Raw genomic sequence first — 16,656 nt, 5'->3', positions numbered from 1 at the left:
TGGTCTTCTTAAGTCACTTGCAAGTTTCTTGACCAAAAGCTTAGTTGTCGATAGACTAATCATTGCCGTCATACGTCTTCCTTGATTAAATAACCTTTTTTAGCTATGATTAAATAACCTTTTTTGGACTATATTTAACATATCATCTTGCAGGAAGCTACATGGCATCGTGTGTATAACTTTGAATGTGCCTTGCTGCTTCATGTCAGCAATGATTTGTAAGGCGCTATGAACGTTCTATAATATATTGAGTTTTATTAGTTCACCCTGTGTAGTGTCACTCTGTTTTTGTACCAGCTTGTGGCAAATATTATGTACTTTCAGTTTAGATGACATATGAAGTTAGATGTCATTGTATAAAAAAATCCATTTCTTTCCAGTATTAGTATGTGTTGAAACAGCAGCCTATCATGGGCTACAATATCTTAGCCATGTTTTATATATTTAGAAAAAATACTATTATTTTATTGAACAAATAGACTGTCGCAGCAACGACACATGGATATTAGTTCATGCCAATTTAAAAATAAAGTAAAACCCTTAATATATTTGTATCAACGACTAACATTACATTGCCAAAATGGACGGGCATGTAACCTCGTGACTACTGCATCGTAGAAGGAAACAGAGCAACACACCATGCGCTGGTTGTATTGCAGTGGGAGAACCTGCCCACTAACATGTTGGCTTCCTCCAATCTCTCATCTAAATGTTGGGCATATACTAGCACTAATGAATAGCACCATTCCAATAAATTAAGCACAAAGATTGATTTGCTTGCAAGCTAGCTAATTGACATACAATCAGGTGGCAAATGAAATTCGTCCGGATTTTATATATATAGTAACCCTCCGTCCATGCAACAATGTATGGTAACTCATATACACATATAAGCATGAGCAGCTAGGAACTCAAGGTGCATAGAGCATGATAAAGTCTAAACTGCATGTGTACATCACAAAAGTGTTCTCAACAAAAACCAGAATGATCCGTTTCGTGGAGTTAGTCGTTGTAACTTTGTAGCATGTATATCATCCTCAACCCTTTCTTACTTCTTCTTTGCTATCATCCAGTCCATGTTACAACTTCCAACGAAAATGCGCCAAATAAGCATGCCTACACATATGCACAATGCTTGAGGGAATAAAACAATTGATCTCACTGTACATTGGCGCAAACAATTAAAATATCTGACATGAATCTATACTCCTATATAGTGTATGAATATCAACTCATATGAACCGTTGAATCTTTCTTATCCAATGGCTCACATTTAATGTCATTAGCTAGAAGACAATGTGGCTGCAACTACACCGTTGGATAGCCTAATCCAACGGTCCATACTGCAGGGATTCGCGGCCAATGTGGCAGCATGCCCTCTGAACAGGCTTGTACGGACGACTGACCTCTGTGTAGAAAGTTTTCGCATGCTCATGTGATTAGTGATTAGTAGGACTAGCAATAGGAAAGAGAAAGAGAGAGAGCTCTGGCATGCTCATGTGAGTGTAGTACTAGCAACGGGAAGGAGATAGAGAGAACGTATCTGGTGAAACGAGAGAACTGGTGCACCGGATGCACCCGCGATGTATGGGTTGTTGGATTTGAAAGAGAGGGACAGGATTCGGTGCGGTGATGAGCCTGGTGGTACATTTGCAAAATAGTCCTCGCAGTACACCTAAATCCAGCGATCTGACTTCTCTCTACCCACATCGTCTTCCTCCCCTTGCCGTATTCTGTACCAGTATAGCCGCCAGGAGCTAGGGTTAAGGTCCAGCGAGCTCAAGACCGATCTCAGATCCTAACGAAATGCGGTTGTCTCTCCCTCTTCTGTACCACTGTACCAGGCGAATTATAGGATTATTAAATTTCAATCGATCTCTCTCAACAATCTACCGCCGCCGCCGTCAGCACTATCCATCGGCAACAGCTCAAGTATGTAGGTATGTTTTGTTTCTTCCTCTACCCATCTTGTTCCAGTTGACTAAACGACATGTTTTTGTTGATTAAGAATTCGAATACTGTGCTGTGAGCACCAAATTCAGGTATGAGCTACAAATATATTTCTACAATCTTCATGCCAATTACAAGGGATGTACTCCCTGTTTTCATCCTTTATTGGTGAAAACAATATAAAACAGAACGTGCACTTGCAGAGTCTAACTAAATTTCTGTCCAGATTAGGGGATGTGCTCTGTGTGGTATGATCTTTCATCTACGTACAATTATCTGTGAGCCTGTGATGTTCGTAGCTGTAGTTCATACCAGTTTGCTGAATTTCTGTCCAGTTTTGGTGTTCATTGTTTATTCAGTTTTACGGGCATCAAGTTGCTCAAATCTAGTTTAATTGTATTGCTCCTATCATGACATGTTTTTATGTCAACATCCGTTGGCGCGTATGTGAAATTTTTCAATCAAATATGTGCGTATACTAGTTGGTTCCTTTAGTCTGTGCCTGCAACTCTACACTAACCATGAGAATGGCGTGCTTGTCGCAGATGGATCGATTGCTTAGATAAAACAAACAACAGACCCTGCAAACAAGATGATAATTCTCGTCGTGTCAACATATATTCAGGACCATACCTTCCAGAGGTATACTCTGATAATGCTGGTACTTCTATTGCAAGTAAAGAATTCGCAGCTGGAGCAAACTTCTATCAGCAGAATAGCTAAATCATAAGGGTAAAAGTTTATCCTCAGCTGGAGCAGTAATATTGGAAAATAGACAAACGAGGTGCTCTCTTTTCCGACCTTTCCTGATTATAAACATATTCATGTTTACCAAGTAAAAATAAGTTTCCACATGACTGTTAATACTTGCATATGAAAAAATTAGTACCTGGGAGTTTTGGTGTCCAGTTTTCATGTTCTGTATTTTATCTTGCTAGAATTCACATTGGACCAGTGCCCTGATGGTAAGATACTTGCTGTATTTGCTATGGCACGAACAGTTGAGCAATACTAGTTTTCGATCTGTAGAAATGTGCTAGTACTACACGTGAACTATAATTGTGACTGTACCCTTGATCTGATTAGATGATTCTTCAATTATATTGCTCCATAACAAATTCAGGTTAGCTATACTCTGCTTCTTTTAAAATTTTATGTAGCATAACAGCTTGCAGGAATGAAGAACAAACATTAATATGAAGAAAAGCTTGAACCAATAGCAGCAAATAAGAATAATGGCAGCAAGTAAGGACAATTTTTTTTGTAATCAAAACTCAGTAACGATTTTAGGAGTTATAGACATGTTCTCATATGTACAGTATCTTTTTTTAGTGATCTTAACTAGTATCCTCGAAATTCTATTCAGCATAAGATTTATTTTTGTCCAACCAGATCATTTTGTTGACCTTTTTGTTTTGGATGTCCATATGAAAAAAGATGTTCCTTTTTTTTCAGGTATGATCTGCATGTTCAGCTGCAAGTTACTCTCTAGAAAAAAAATGCTTGTTGTGACAAGCTAGTGTTCTAGTTGCATCCAAATTGTCTCTTTCAGCAAGCCAAGACATCCTGTTCATATGAAGAGGGGAGCTGCATGGCGCTCAATCTATTGCCATAGAAAAGCATCCATCGATTCATGTCGTTCGTGGATGATGCCCTTATGGAGTGATCTGGAGCTATGGACACCTTCCTGAAGCTTAAAACATGTAGTTTCTGTTTAGATTTTGTATGGTGCTGGAATGTTTGGAACTTCATTTTTGTACTCAATTTTTGCTTTCTCTGAACTGCCATAGGTAGATGTTAGTGTACAGATTTGTAATTGGCTATGATGTGGTTTCATTTTAATTAAATGAAGTTGGGGTTCCACCATGTTTGTCGGAACAAATGTCATCTTTTCAACATAATATATGAATTTCATTTTGCAAATGAGCTAGATCAAAGCTTTTGTCGGTCCACGGGAAGCAAAAGGATCCCTTGCCAAAAGCAGAGAAAAAGGCAGTAGACTTGCAGAACCCATGGCCACTCTTTGTGTTCGCCTAAGAAGGCAACCGATTATTCCCAAGCCTGATTAGACCACCAAGCAATTGTTAGGCCTGATCACCATGTACATAGGCATAATTCAATTAACCTCCCACTGCACAGCATCAGAGATGTAATATAGAGCACAAAGAGAAACAATCTTTACTTAAACCAGCTACTGAGTTGTTCCCGAAGCAGAAAATAAATTTTTGCAGAGCACAAACTTATCAAATTTGTCATGTACAAGAGCACACCCTGTCAATACTCTCAGATACTATACACGTTCTATTTCATTATCCAGATAAATGCAGGCAGGGGTCGTGTTAGAATATTCATCACTCCCAGTGCCCCATGACACCCATGGAGCGACAAATATTCCTGAAAATAAGACAAGTACTATTATCAACCATATTTTTTATACTACAAATATGAAAATGGAATAGGTGGTAAAAAACAGAAATGTCGATCGTTGGCAAGATTATACACAACTATTACTTAATAACAAGATTATACATAGCTATTACTTAATGACAAGATTTACCCAAATATGACGAGTTGTCATTTCACAGAGCTATTACCCTTTTTAGGTTTGTAGTGCATTATATACATACAGTACACGCTTATAGACATAGAACAATTATACATAGCTGGCTAAACCAAACATATGCGTATTAACTGGATAAACCAAACATATGCATATGCACACATCTACATGACACTTGCAAATGTGAGCACCCAAACGAACCATGAATCAAGAACCTCATATACTAAAAATATCACTACTATTTTCTAGCACAGATGCTAGCCAACTGAGCAATGCCACCATCCATCACACTTCATTGACCGATTGTCCAAAGTTTAAAGAGAATGACTTAAAGTAATTATTCCAGTATCAAATTAGTGAAACCAACATACCTACTTATCTGGGACCTTTTGGATGCTATTTGCCCTGTCAAGAACAACAAAAGCACATTAATACAATCTTACAAAGGACATAGACTTTTTTCAAGGTTCTTACTTTACCTCTTTTTCTTTTGGTTCACGGTCTGCTCAGAACCCCTTTTCAATCTCTTGCCACTCCCTTTTGTGTTTGCTACATCTGGTGGATGAATATTGATCACACTTGGGAATGATGTTCCAACGAACGACTCAAATTCTTGCACTTTACTTTGCTCACTAAGTGGACCCATCTGTCCCAAGTGCGTGAAGGCATCACAAACAGCTTTGTGAAAATATCTCATTTTGTCCTCACAATGCTTCGCTGCATGAAGTGCCAAACTGAATTTTGAACATGTTTCCGAGTACAACTTCCTTATGGTAGGTGAAAGGCATGTAGATAGCCCTTCTAGCTCATGTCCGTTGGCGTCATAGGATAGCTGACGTGCAGCCATTTTAGTCCACCTATGCAGCACATATTGACTAGGAATTTCATTACACCCCTCATTCTTTAGGACAACGATGATGTGACGGCAAATGATACCTAGAGATTCAAACATCCTACAAGAACAGTGTGCTGCCTTAGTACGAGTGTTGAAACTAACTACTCTAACCTTGCCACTCTTGCTGCTAATACCAATGGTCCGGACCTCACCAACCTGCATAATGGATTTAACATGACAATAATCCCTTGCAGCCACCACCTGATGTTGAAATTCAGCAAAAACCTCATGAGTATACACATCTCGACCATGACTCTCAATACTCCAACAGGTCTCAAGCATAGGAAGTGTGTGAAGGCTGGCATTGTCTTCTTGCAATTCTTTTTGTCGTTGTTCCTCTAGAGCTGTTTCAAACCTGACCCAAAACTCAATCAACGCAAGATTTCGGTTGGCAAAGTGTCTGAAGAATGCATTCTCACTCTCAGATCTTGATGTAGTACGCAAGATTCCACCAAGGTGGGTCTCCATAAAATATGTTGGAATCCATGAGTTGCATGACTCGTACTTCTCCTGCAACCATGTATTATCTGCTAGCCCAAAGTCAGAGATTATTGAAGACCATTGTGACTCAAACTCACTTGGTGTCTCTGATCCCCAAACACATGACATAAACCGTTCATGGAAATCTGGATTATTTTTCATGGTGGCACCTACTTTTTCAGTAAGCTTCATGAGGATGTGCCACATACAAAGCCTATGTATAGTGTTTGGAAAAACCTGTTCTATCCCTATTCTCATGCTTTGGTCTTCATCGGTCATGATGAGCTTAGGTGCAACCCCAGACATTGCTTTCAAGAAAGTCTTGAACAACCATATATAAGATTCTTTCTTCTCATTCCATAAAAAAGCAGCACCAAAGGTGACACAAGATCTGTGGTTGTTAACTCCTGTGAAAGGGGCAAATACCAAGTTATACCTATTAAAGCGGTATGTTGAGTCAAAAGAAACAACTTCACCAAACAATGAGTAATTCTTTCTGCATATGCTATCCGCCCAGAAAATATTTATAAGTTTGTCATTCTCATCGACTTGGTAATCAAAGTAGAATGCTGGATTGGCAGTCTGCTTATTTCTCATTATATCTACTATGATCTGTCCATCTGCTCCCTTAATTGCTCTTTTAAAATCACGGTGAGAGTTTTGGAGGTCACGCTTTGTGCAGCCCACATTTTGCTGACCCCCCTTCTCTACACTAAGCAAGCGATATGTTGCGGATGTGCCAACCATTGCCTTATGACATGTAAGTAGTTTGCTCCTCAACTCACTACTAACTTCTCTATTTGACTTGATAAGATGTCTCTTACTTGGCGAAATAAGTTGGTGAGTGTGTGATGGAACAAACCGGGCGACCTTATATTTGCCGTCATCCTGCCTCTTCAATCCAATCATAGCCTCACAACCACACCTTGTTAACTTGAATTTTCGCTTAGGCTTTATCCTTTCTTCTCCCTGAGCCACCTTCCTCCAACCCTCCCTAGCACAAACAAACCTCTTCCACAATACGCCATGTTCATCTTTGTGTGTCATCCATGTGCGAACCGAAAACCCGACTTCATGAGCATACATTTTGTAGAATGCCATACCTTCCTCCTAGGTGTCAAATTGCATACCAATTACAGGTTGTAAGTTAGCATCACACTCAGGCTCATATCTTGACCCCTGGATAGGGAAAATAAAAAGATATTTAATTCATAAACTACAACTCATGCATTGGACGTGAGACCAAAAACTACTTACACAAAACGGAAGACTGCTAGTTCGTGTTGGCGTGTGGTAGCTATTTCCATCATTTTCAACCTGCTGGATCATGCCCTATAATTTTCAGAAAAACCCATGAGGTGGAATAACTGTGTGACGTATGCCTGTGACCAATATAACAAATAATTTACCATGGCAAAGCTGTTGGCATCATCTTCAACTCCCATTGCCGTAGTTGACCCAATGCTTAGAGCAGCACTTCCCATGGACTCCATGGTTGCTTGCAAATATAACCACAAAACATCAAGATTTTTACTTAGCATGGCGACAATGTAGATTGCAGTTGCAGCAAGAAAAAATGAGGAACTTGGACAAGTAGTAATTACATAGAAATTTCAACTGGACATAGTACAGGCCATTTCAGTGTACAATTGAAGGATCAGTTTACACAGAGCACATCCCCTCATCTGTTTATCACTAATGGATCGAAGTACTACTAAAATTTCACCGTTATATCTACATCTGAAACATCAATTCGGTGCTCATACTATTCATAATCCCAAATGGCACTGGTTTCAAATGAATTGGGGAAACTAATGCCCAAAAAACGAATTAGAAATAGTCCCCTTATTTGTTTTTAGCACTGATTGATTGAAGTACATACTGTTCCCCCTAAGCATAGCCTCCCACGGGCATACCTGAATGAACACGCAGCTTCGCCGTGCGTTGGTCCTCCTTCCTCCTCCTCCTCCTTATCTCTGGCCGCCACGGGATGCTCAGACTCCGGCGTCTCCCCCTCGCCCGTCGACGCTGACCTGAACAAGTTCGCGGCGAGAGGTATCGCTCGGCATGGGGGAAGAAGAAGCTCAACCGAAGAACTATGATTGGAATGTCGGCGGCGGCAGAGAAGGATTCCGGCCGGGGTGGGGAGACTCCGGACACCAGAGAGAGAGGGAGGGAGACAGAGAGGGGTGATTCCCCAAATTATGGAACCCTAGCTCAGCTTGGTACAGGAGATGGCGAAGGGACAGAGACGAACTGGGTTGCGAAGTGGATTCCCACGATTTACCAACACTTGCGGGGTTGTTTTGAAAATGCACCTGCAAGTTCCCACCTGGTTGATATCCTGTCCCTTACTTCTCCATCCAATGGCTCAGATCGCTCCGGAGTACCTGGTGCACCAGTTCAACGGGTGCACAGGATACGTTCTCAAGAGATAGAGTGTAACACCCCGGATGTGAATTACCCAATATGTATTCCAACTCTTGCCGTTTCCAGCCTTAAGTTATTTTATTTCCTCGGGTTCGGGTTTTTGTCTCCGTGTGTTGTTATCGTTGTCATGCATCTCATATCATGTCATCATGTGCATTGCATTTGCATACGTGTTCATCTCATGCATTCGAGCATTTTCCCCGTTGTCCGTTTTGCATTCTGGCGCTTCGTTCTCCTCCGGTGGTCATTTCTACCTTTCTTTCGTGTGTGGGGATTAAACATTTCCGGATTGGACCGAGACTTGCCAAGCGGCCTTGGTTTACTACCGGTAGACCGCCTGTCAAGTTTCGTACCATTTGGACTTCGTTTGATGCTCCAACGGTTAACCGAGGGACCGAAAAGGCCTCATGTGTGTTGCAGCCCAACACCCCTCCAAGTTGACTCAAAACCCACCAAAACCCTCTCCATCATCTAGAGCATTCGATCACGATCGCGTGGCCAAAAACCGCACCTCATTTGGACTCTCCTAGCTCCCTCTATGCCTATAAATAGAACCCCCCGAAATCCGGATCCCCTTCTCCCCCGAAACCCTAAAATCGCCCCGCCGCCGACGGACATGTCCGCCGCCTAATTCGGACACATCGACGCCGCCGCCTGCAGCCAACCGGGGCGCGCCACATGGCGCGGGAGCCCCACATCGCCGCCTCCCAGCCGCCGGCCCGCGAGGCCCGGGGCCGGCCCTCTCCTCCGCCCGACCGGGCCCCGAAGCCCCTGCGCCGCGCCGCTTTCCTCCTCGGCTCCGGCCGCCGCATCTGCCATTCGCCGGCGCCGCACCACCTCGCCGGCGCGAGGCCCGGCCGGAGGTCCCCGCCGGCGTTCCGCCGCGGCCGAACCCCGCCAACGCCGGCCACCGCCATCGCCACCACCGCCCGGTCTTCTTCCTCCCTCCTCCTCGACGTCCACTCCGTCCCGGCATCCTCGAGCTACTCCGGCGAACTCACCTCCGATTCCGGCGAACCTCGGGAAACGTGCCAGATCCGAGATCTAAAACTCGCGGTTGACTTTCTTTGCCCGAAACCCTAATAATTTGCTCCTGTTCATCGTGTCGTAACTCCTCATCCGTAGCTCCGTTTTGGACATAGCATATCAAAATGTTCGACTCGGAGAGTACATCATTTCATCTCATTGCATCATTTTCATTTGAGTTCATCTTGATGCCCAAAATGCTGTTAGAAGAGTACTATTTGAGATAATTGTCAGATCTGCTGCTCCATTTAGTTATTTATCATTTTTGCCATGATTATTGTGTGCATGATATGCCCATGAGCTCTACATATGTTTTGTTAAGGGTTTTGCCATATTTCCAGAGGTGCAACCCATGTATTTTTGTGATGTGTGTGGTGACTAGCACGAGCTTGCAAAGTGGAGCATTTGTTAGTGCTGATTTCAGGGACTTAGCATTTCCACTAAGTCCTTGACCTGTTTATCTCATATGGCCATATGTTCATGTTGTTTCTTAGTGATTCGTGCCTCTTTTGAGGATGATCAGTAAGGATGTTTTGTTAATCTTGTAGTGCTCTATCCATCCATATCTTTGTTTGCAATTATGGAGCACCCTAGCTTGAGTCAATCGAGCTCCACTTTTGTCATTTCGTGAATCTGGGCAGATTGTCTACTTGTTAGCGATTTTGCCGATGATGTTGTAGTTGATCCGTGCATGCTATGCTATTGTTCTTGCTATGTCTAGCTTGTATTTTGTGTGTTCTTGATGGGTGCATGCTTAGATTGTCATGACTTGCTCTGTAGTGAGTGCATCGAGCTCGTAAACGTGCCTACTTGATATCTGTTTCAGCATGCTCCAGTTTTTCACTAAGTCTGAGAACTGATTATGTTTTTGCCATGTTCACATGCTTGCAAATGTATTTTCTGGTCCTTTTTGGCCCAAGGTCACTAAGGGACTTTTGTTAAGCTCTTTGTGTAGCTCCATGCCATGCTTTACTTTGCCATGTTCAGGTCTTGTAGCATGTAGTTTTGTTGCTCCGAAGTGTGCTATCTGATCTGAAATTCCAGACAAGTGTTAATTTCACTAAGTCTGAGATCTGTTTGCCAAATGCATTTTTGTCATGCTTGTTTGAACATGTTGATGGATGAATTGGCCGTAGCTCAGTGCTAGACTTTTGTTAAGCATCATGAATGGATTCCTGCCATGTATTTTGATGCCATGTTTGGGTGCTGTAGCATGTTCATCTTGTTGCATTTAGATGGCTACTTGCTGTAAATCGCAGAACGTGATCATATTTGAATTGCTTACCATTTCCGAACTGTAACTCCGATTCCGGCGTTCTTTATATCGTTTTCAAGCGATTTCATCTCATCTTTCCAGTGGCATACTTGGATTTCCAAATCGAGGCCAGGTTCATTCATTTCTTGTCAAATCTTGCATATGCATCACATATCGCATCCCGCATAGCATACCATCTTTGCATCATGTTGTTTGAGTTTGCACGTGGTTGATTGTGTCCTTGTTGCTTGTTTGTCTTGTTTGGGTAGAGCCGGGAGACGAGTTCGCTAACGAGGAGCCCGTTGAGTTTGCTTTCGAGGATCCAGTCAACTCTGACAATTTTGCAGGCAAGATGATCATACCCTCGAAATCACTACTATCTTTGCTTTGCTAGATGCTCGCTCTTTTGATATGCCATGCTACGATGCCTACCACTTGCTTTCAAGCCTCCCAAATTGCCATGTCAAACCTCTAACCCACCATGTCCTAGCAAACCGTTGATTGGCTATGTTACCGCTTTGCTCAGCCCCTCTTATAGCGTTGCTAGTTGCAGGTGAAGATTGGAGACCGTTCCTTGTTGGGACATTATTTACTTGTTGGGATATCATTATATTGCCATGTTATCTTAATGCATCTATATACTTGGTAAAGGGTGGAAGGCTCGGCCTCTCGCCTAGTGTTTTGTTCCACTCTTGCCGCCCTAGTTTCCATCATATCGGTGTTATGTTCCCGGATTTTGTGTTCCTTACGCGGTTGGGTTATAATGGGAACCCCTTGACAGTCCGCCTTGAATAAAACTCCTCCAGCAATGCCCAACCTTGGTTTTACCATTTGCCACCTAGCCTTTTCCCTTGGGTTTCGCGGACTCAAGGGTCATCTTATTTTAAACCCCCGGGCCAGTGCTCCTCTGAGCGTTGGTCCAACCTAGAGCACCGTGCGGGGCCGTCCCTTGGCAACTTGGGTTACATTGGCTCCCGTACGCTTAGCTTATCCGGTGTGCCCTGAGAACGAGATATGTGCAGCTCCTATCGGGATTTGTCGGCACAGCGGGTGGTGTTGCTGGACTTGTTTTACCATTGTCGGAGTTGTCTTGAAGAACCGGGATACCGAGTCTGATCGGAACGTCTCGGGAGGAGGTCTGTTCCTTCGTTGACCGTGAGAGCTTGTCATGGGCTAAGTTGGGACTCCCCTGCAGGGATTTGAACTTTCGAAAGTCGTGCCCGCGGTTATGGGCAGATGGGAATTTGTTAATGTCCGGTTGTAGATAACTTAAACCTTAACTTAATTAAAATGAATCAACAGTGTGAGTTACCGTGATGGTCTCTTCTCGGCGGAGTCCGGGAAGTGAACACGGTGTTGGAGTAATGCTTGCGCAGGTTGTCCTCTAGTTTCTCACTCGCGCTTTGCCTCCTCTTCTCGCTCTCTTTTGCAAACAGGTTAGCCACCATATATGCTAGTCGCTTGCTGCAGTTCCACATATTTACCTTGCCTTACCTATAAGCTTAAATAGTCTTGATCGCGAGGGTGCGAGATTGCTGAGTCCCTGTGGCTCACAGATTACTTCCAAACCAGATGCAGGGCCTGATGATTCCGCTCCATGTGATGTGCTTGAGCTCAAGTGGGAGTTCGAAGAGGACTCTCAACGATACTATGTGTCTTTCCCTGATGATCAGTAGTGGTGCCCAGTTGGGGGTGATCGGGACCGTGTCGCATGTTGGGTTATCTTTTATTTTGGCGCCGTAGTCGGGCCATGAGTGGGTGATTGTTGTAATGCTATTTATGTACTTGATTGACGTGGCGAGTGTAAGCCAACTATGTTATCTCCCCTTTATTATTTATATCACATGGGATGTTGTGATGATTGCCTAACTTGCGACATAGCTTTCAATGCGGTTATGTCTCTAAGTCGTGCCTCGACACGTGGGAGCTATAGCCGCATCGAGGGCGTTACATAGAGAGAGATGGATTAGAAAATTCTAGCATGCCCACGGTAAGAGATAGGTGATAGAAGAAATGACACGAAGGCATGCAGCAGTACAGCCTCTGGAAAGACGTTTTTTTAGCAAATTAGAAAACCATAAGTAAAATAAAATGTACTCCCTCAAGTTTTTTACTCCGCATATAAGGTTCACCTAAAGTCAAATTTCATAAAGTTTACCTGAAAAAAAATCATAAAGTTTGACCATATTAATATTAAAAAATATGAATATCTACAATATTAAAGTTATATAGTATGACAATAAAATCCATGTTGCGTCTACTAATGTTGATTTTATATTATGAATGTTGATATTTTTTTCCATAAAGTTGGTCAAACTTTACGAAAATTTGACTTCAAACAAATCTTATATGCAAAGTAAAAAGGATCTGAGGGAGTGTCAATGTGATGTATGGTGTAACTAAATATCTTTTACCTTTACTTATAGATCTTCTTACAAATGTTGTGACATGGTTTTCCCTTTGTTTTATCAACATTTTTTTAGTATAGAAAATGATCAAACATATGTAGTCGTCCGAATAACCATATGTTTTATAACAATAAATAAGAGACTTAATATCTCTACATTGCTCATCTAGAACTTATTAAATTTTATCAAGAAAAACATTGGTGGGATTAACTATTTTTTTTCATTCGTACACTAAAATGTGCAAAGCCAATAGTGCACTGCTACAATTTGTTTAAAGTTTTTACGGGTGATCATTTATTAATATATGATTTCGTGAATACGTACGCTCATTCATAGCTTCAATGAACTGTGTGAGATTAGCAGACTTATTATCGTCCTATGTATGTCCATGTGTGTGTATGGATCTTAATTGAAGAAAATAAGTTAATAAATACAAAACAAAATTGACATACATCCTTCAAACTATGACATATCACAACACGTGCTAATACACGGTACAATTTAGAAAAAAGATGTGATAATCCGGTACAAATAGAAAGGAGAAATTTGTTGTGGTTGGAAGTTCATGTAGCTCCATATAAGGTACACACATGCAAGAGGAACGGCTAGTTCACTCTCTTGCGTGTCAAATAGTTAGGCCCATGGAGTATAAAGATTTTCTCAAGAAAAATATTGATTTCAGTCTGAGAGATGTGAGAAAACCAGAACAAGAACTCTCCAATTTGTCCTTTTTTGCATTAGGCTGGCCACGTGCAATACTCAAAACTCATAGCAAAACCTCTTATAAAAAGCACCACTTAAGAAACTGGCCGCAGATTGAGATGAGCCGTTCGGATCAAGGGACCATCATCAGGTCGGCCCTGACTGCAGCCACAGCAGAAAAGGAGATATCCATAGTAGAAAACATGGCGATATGCTTGACATCGCTTGTAGCTAATTTTTGTTGATTAATGTTGCTTAGCTGTAGTGTGGAACTTTGTTGGATTTTGTTTAGTAGTTGTAGCTAGTAGCAAGTTATTACATATCTAGAATGATAAGTTCATGCTTCTAGAAATGTAAGCTTTTGAAAACTTCTGAATCGACATGCCAAATTATATAATCAGTTATGAAATTCCCTGACTACAACTAGTACAACAATAACACACACACACACACACAGAGACATACACACACACACACACACACAAACAAAAAGCAGTCTAGACGAATTAATATATTTTTTTGCGAAATGATGACGGCTTAGCTTTTCATTGCAATAGAAGGATAGAACAAACAAGTCCAATGTATCGCTACAAACTTTGCTCCATCCAAATTAGAGGCTATATACTAGTAGAAAAAGGGTCATTTGTCCCGGTTCGTAAGGGTCTTCTGTCCCGGTTTTGGAACCGGGACTAAAAGGTCGTTACTAATGCCCTTGGCCTTTAGTCCCGGTTCTTACACGAACCGGGACAGATGGGCCTTCACGTGGACACCAACCGGGACCAAAAGGCATCCACGCGTCAGCGGCTGGCTGGAGCTGAGGTTTTTTTTAAGGGGCTGGATTAGGGGTTTTGGGGATTAATTTAGGTTGTTATTAGCTAGCTAATAGAGAGAAGTTTCATCTCTTATATCTCCATGCTTGGTTTACCAATGCTACTGCTCTGCCTAAACATGGCTTAGATTGAAGTGAAGGCAACATGTGGTGCATGTCGAAAGTAATACTAATCGTAACTTTGATCAAGTTTGGATTGTACTACTTTCGACATGCAGCACATGCATGTTGCCTTCACTTCAATCCAATCCATGTTCATTTCACCCGCTGATATATAATAACTCTTCATGCTCGCATCATGCATCATCATATATAATAACAAGTCCTACTAATCATCATCGTACAACTTCTACTCGTTATTAATAACAAGTCATACGATCATCATCCTCATAGTCATCGAACCAACCCTACTTAATTGTTCTTAGCACATGATCATCAGTATTAGGTAGGACCTAAATACCCTCTTTAAGGTAAAATAGCATAAAACAATATAGACCCTGACTCTTCATTATGGAGAATGGAGATCATCCTGTCTCCAATTCTTGCGCTTCGCATCCTTTTGCTTCCAAGAACCTGTTGGAAATATGCCCTAGAGGCAATAATAAATTGATTATTATTATATTTCCTTGTTCATGATAATCGTTTATTATCCATGCTAGAATTGTATTGATAGGAAACTCAGATACATGTGTGGATACATAGACAACACCATGTCCCTAGTAAGCCTCTAGTTGACTAGCTCGTTGATCAATAGATGGTTATGGTTTCCTGACCATGGACATTGGATGTCATTGATAACGGGATCACATCATTAGGAGAATGATGTGATGGACAAAGACCCAATCCTAAGCCTAGCACAAGATCATGTAGTTCGTATGCTAAAGCTTTTCTAATGTCAAGTATCATTTCCTTAGACCATGAGATTGTGCAACTCCCGGATACCGTAGGAGTGCTTTGGGTGTGCCAAACGTCACAACGTAACTGGGTGGCTATAAAGGTACACTACAGGTATCTCCGAAAGTGTCTGTTGGGTTGGCACGAATCGAGACTGGGATTTGTCACTCCATGTAAACGGAGAGGTATCTCTGGGCCCACTCGGTAGGACATCATCATAATGTGCACAATGTGATCAAGGAGTTGATCACAGGATGATGTGTTACGGAACGAGTAAAGAGACTTGCCGGTAACGAGATTGAACAAGGTATCGGGATACCAACGATCGAATCTCGGGCAAGTATCGTACTGCTAGATAAAGGGAATTGTATACGGGATTGATTAAGTCCTTGACATCGTGGTTCATCCGATGAGATCATCGTGGAACATGTGGGAGCCAACATGGGTATCCAGATCCCGCTGTTGGTTATTGACCGAAGAGTCATCTCGGTCATGTCTGCATGTCTCCCGAACCCGTAGGGTCTACACACTTAAGGTTCGGTGACGCTAGGGTTATAGAGATATTAGTATGCGGTAACCCGAAAGTTGTTCGGAGTCCGGGATGAGATCCCGGACGTCACGAGGAGTTACGGAATGGTCTGGAGGTAAAGAATTATATATAGGAAGTGCTATTTCGGCCATCGGGACAAGTTTCGGGGTCACCGGTATTGTACCGGGACCACCTGAAGGGTCCCGGGGGTCCACCGGGTGGGGCCACCTGCCCCGGGGGGCCACATGGGCTGTAGGGGGTGCGCCTTGGCCTACATGGGCCAAGGGCACCAGCCCCTAGAGGCTCATGCGCCAAAGGGACAAGAGGAGGGGAGAGTCCTAAAGGGGGAAGGCACCTCTGAGGTGCCTTGGGGAGGATGGACTCCTCCCCCCTTTGGCCGCACCCTTCCTTGGAGGAAGGGGCAAGGCTGCGCCCTCCCCCTCTCCCTTGGCCCTATATATAGTGGGGGGAAGGGAGGGCAACCATACCTAAGCCCTGGCGCCTCCCTCTCCCTCCCATGACACATCTCCCTCCTCCCGCAGCGCTTGACGAAGCCCTGTTGGAATCCCGCTACTTCCACCACCACGCCGTCGTGCTGCTGGATCTCCATCAACCTCTCCTTCCCCCTTGCTGGATCAAGAAGGAGGAGACGTCACTGCTCTGTACGTGTGTTAAACGCGGAGGTGCCGTCCGTTCGG

General features: G+C 42.8%; 1 pseudogene; it reads right to left on the bottom strand.

Annotated features, from left to right (window-relative positions):
- Nucleotides 1-4,881: 4,881 nt before the first annotated feature.
- On the bottom strand, nucleotides 4,882-7,345 carry LOC147961786 (protein FAR1-RELATED SEQUENCE 5-like; annotated as a pseudogene).
- Between the last annotated feature and the right edge of the window lie 9,311 nt (nucleotides 7,346-16,656).

Source organism: Triticum urartu, chromosome 7A, assembly GCF_056163025.1.
Source record: "Triticum urartu cultivar PI428250 chromosome 7A, HENAU_Tu73, whole genome shotgun sequence".
Classification (NCBI taxonomy): Eukaryota; Viridiplantae; Streptophyta; class Magnoliopsida; order Poales; family Poaceae; genus Triticum; species Triticum urartu.
This window is presented reverse-complemented; position numbering and strand designations above follow the sequence as displayed.